Genomic DNA, 3,812 nt, shown 5'->3' on the forward strand with positions numbered 1-3,812 from the left:
GGGATTAAAATGTGTTACAGTTACAGGGAGCAGTGAGGACAAACCAAATCTCTTCCTTCCCTTTGAGTTAATCCAAATGAGTCAGATTTAAATTAGTTCCAGCGAGTTGATTAGTGAAAAGCAGCAGCTCATTTTCATCCAGCAATTCTGACACTGAGTGAAAATACTTCCTACTGAAACTCCTCACGCGCTACCCCCCCTGCCCCCACCACCCCCTGGTAAGCCTCCAACCCCTTGTGCCTCCCTGAGCCCCCCACCTGCCTGTGCCCCCATGCCCCCCTTTGCCCCCCTGCCCCCATCCCCTGTACCCTACCATGCCCCCACCTCCCCGTGCCCCATGTCCCCACCCCCCCATGCTCCCGTGCCCATCCCTATGCCCCCACTGCCTGTGTCCCTGTGCTCCCCATCCCCCATGCCCTCCACCCAGCTGTGCCCCCCCCCCGTGTCCCCTGTGTCCCCCACCCCCCGTGCTGCCTGTACCCCCTGTTCCCCCACCCCCCTGTGCCCCCCGTGTCAGGTATGGAGATGGGTTGAGAACTGGCTAGGTAACAGGAGACAGAGAGTAGTAGTGGAAGGGTCCTTTTCTAGCTGGAGGTCTGTCACTAGTGGTGTGCCGCAGGGCTCAGTGCTGGGACCTCTTCTCTTCGTAATATATATAAATGATTTGGAAGAGGGCGTACGTGGTGTGATCAGCAAGTTTGCAGAGACACAAAGATGGCAGGATTGGCGGACAGTGAGGAAGAGTGTCAGGCAACACAGCAGGATATAGATAGGCTGGTATATTGGGCAGATAAATGGCAGATGGAATTTAATCCTGATAAATGCGAGGTGATGCATTTTGGAAGGAATAATGTAGAGGGGAGTTGTATGATAAAGGGTAGACCAATTAAGAGTGTAGAAATGCAGAGAGACCTGGGAGTGCAAGTACACAAGTCTTTGAAGGTGGCAACACAGGTAGAGAAGGTTGCAAAGAAAGCTTATGGTGTGCTAGCCTTTATAGGAAGGGGTATGGAGTACAACAGCTGGTGTCTAATGCTGCAGTTGTATAGAACGTTGGTTAGACCGCATTTGGAGTGCTGCGTCCAGTTCTGGTCACCTTACTACCGGAAAGACGTGGAGACCCTGGAGAGAGTGCAGAGGAGGTTTACCAGGATGCTGCCTGGTATGGAAGGACTGGGTTATGAGGAAAGATTGGGTAAATTGGGGCTGTTTTCCTTAGAAAGACGGAGATTGAGGGGGGATCTAGTAGAGGTGTATAAGATAATGAAGGGTATAGATAAACAGTGGCAGGCTTTTTCCTAGATTGGAGACAAATATCACGAGGGGCCACGGGCTTAAGGTGAGGGGGGGGAGAGGTATAATTTGGATGCTAGAGGGAGGTTTTTCACATGGAGGGTTGTGGGGATATGGAATGCACTGCCAAGTAAGGTGGTGGAGGCAGGCATGCTGGACTTGTTTAAGGTTTACTTAGATAGACACATGAGCGAAATAGGGATGGAGGGATATAGGAGACTGTTTTAAATAAGGATCAGAGCCTCGGGACATTCCTGGAAATCAACTGTTACACGTGTTGGTGTTTTTCTCTTTTACTCCACAGATGCATCGGTCCACCTTGTTGTCTAACGAGGGGCATACACACAGTGGGTCGTGCGTGGGCTGCTCTTGGATGTTTCGAGAGTAGCCTCGTACTTTGCGTCGTTTGTGTACGCTTAAAACTGGACCAGCAGATGGGCACCACGACAGCTCAGTGACTATCACTGTTTGCTGTGCAGTTACATGGATTTGGGCCAGTGTCTGTGGGAGTTTGTGCATTCTCCCCATGGGTGCGTGGGTTTCCTCCGGGTGCTCCGGTTTCCTCCCACACCCCAAAGATGCGCCCTTAGGTTGATTGGTGTAACAAATTGTCCCTAAATTATTCTCCCCTCAATCTGGTTTCCAATGGGGGTACCATAAGCATAGACACGGGTCAAGGGTGGAAGAGGAAAAGCACATTGTTAAAACGACGGCGTGGGCTCGTTGGGGCAGAGGGCCTGTTTCCCGTGCTGTGTTGTTCTTTGTGCCCCCTGTGTCCCCCCCACCCCTGTCCCCCCCACCCCTGTGCTCCCAATGTCCCCCACCCCCTGTCCCCCCACCCCCCTGTGCCCCTGTGTCCCCCCACCCCCCGTGCCCCTGTGTCCCCCCACCCCCCCGTGCCCCTGTGTCCCCCCGTGCCCCTGTGTCCCCCCACCCCCCCCGTGCCCCTGTGTCCCCCCACCCCCCCCCCGTGCCCCTGTGTCCCCCCACCCCCCTGTGCCCCCCCACCCCCCCCCTGTGCCCCTGTGTCCCCCACCCCCCTGTGCCCCCCCACCCCCCTGTGCCCCTGTGTCCCCCCACCCCCCTGTGCCCCTGTGTCCCCCCACCCCCCCGTGCCCCTGTGTCCCCCCCACGCCCCCATCTTCCTGACACTGAATCACCTTTCTGATTCTGACAGATGAAAGAGGAAGTTCCGAACTTCTCAAACTCAGACTCAGCTCCACAGCAGGAAGCTGGGGCTGGGCTGGGTGTGGGTAGCGTGGCCGAGCGGTCTAAGGCGCTGGATTTAGGCTCCAGTCTCCTCGGAGGCGTGGGTTCGAATCCCACCGCTGCCAAGGGTTTTCTCTCATTGAAACTTCTCCCTGACTGCGCCAGTTTTCATCTCCATCTAGATTATTTGTGTCGGTGATAGGGTATGGTTTTTGCGTCTGAAAATAACTAGCCAAGAGTCTGTCGAATTTGAAAATCAGCGACCTCTTGAAGCGATTTCTTTGTGGTTCACTGACTTGGCCGATTTTCCGAGTTAAAGGACTCGAATTACCGTGACCTCAGCTTCATCACCCACCCCGTAAATTCTCAGATCCCCCCTGTGTGAAAAGTGAGTACAGAACACTGTGCAAAGTGAGTACAGATCTAAGGAAGAAGCATACAGATAAGCGAAGAAATATAATAGCTCTGAGGATTGGCAGCAGTTCAGAATCCAACAGTCAAGGAATTGATTAAAAAGAGGAAAATTGCAGGGAACATAAAGACTTCCACTGAGTTTCTACTGAAATGTGAAGAGAAAAGTTGGTGAAGACAGTTGTAGGTCTCTTACAGGCAGAAATGGGGGAACGTATAATAGGGGACAAAGAAATGGCCCAGCAACTGAATACATACTTTGATTCTGTCTTCACAGAGGACGCAGATCAGATACCAGAAATGTTGGACAATGCAAGGTTTAGTGAAACAGAAGAACTGAGAGATCAATGTTAGAGAAATTGTGCTTGGAAAATTGATGGGATTGAAGGCGGATAAATGCCCAGGGCCTGATAATCTACATCCCAGCGTACTTAAGGAAGTGGCTCTAAAAATAGCGGATGCATTGCTGGTCATCTTCCAGGATCCTATAGACTCTGGAACAGTCCCTGCAGATTGGAGGGTAGCTAATGTCATTCCATTATTCAAAAAGGGAGATAGAGAGAAAACAGGGAATTATAGACCAGAAAAGCTTAACATCGGCAGTGGGGGAAATTCACAAATCCATTATCAAGGATTTTATAGCGAAGCATTCAGAAAGCAATGGCAGGGTCTGATAGATGTGGAGATGCCGGCGTTGAACTGGGCTGGTGAGTTTACTATCAAATTAATCGGTTGGACTTAAACCTGGTGTTGTCAGACTTCTTACAGGGTCTGACAGAGTCAGCATAGCTGTATAGGGCACTGGTGAGGCCGCAGCTGGAGTACTGTGTGCAGTTTTGGTCGCCGCACTTATGCAAGGATATTTTGGCCTTGGAGGGAGTGCAGAGGAGGTTTACTAG

At 52.0% G+C, this 3,812-nt stretch overlaps 1 non-coding gene across 1 annotated transcript; it reads left to right on the top strand.

Moving 5' to 3' along the window:
• The first annotated feature begins 2,545 nt into the window (after positions 1–2,545).
• Positions 2,546–2,627, top strand: trnal-uag (transfer RNA leucine (anticodon UAG)). Its single transcript has one exon. It is a non-coding gene; the product is annotated as a tRNA-Leu (tRNA).
• The last annotated feature ends 1,185 nt before the right edge of the window (positions 2,628–3,812 follow it).

The sequence above is a fragment of the Carcharhinus amblyrhynchos genome, unplaced genomic scaffold, assembly GCF_965287045.1.
Source record: "Carcharhinus amblyrhynchos unplaced genomic scaffold, sCarAmb.v2.hapA scaffold_43, whole genome shotgun sequence".
Taxonomy (NCBI): domain Eukaryota; kingdom Metazoa; phylum Chordata; class Chondrichthyes; order Carcharhiniformes; family Carcharhinidae; genus Carcharhinus; species Carcharhinus amblyrhynchos.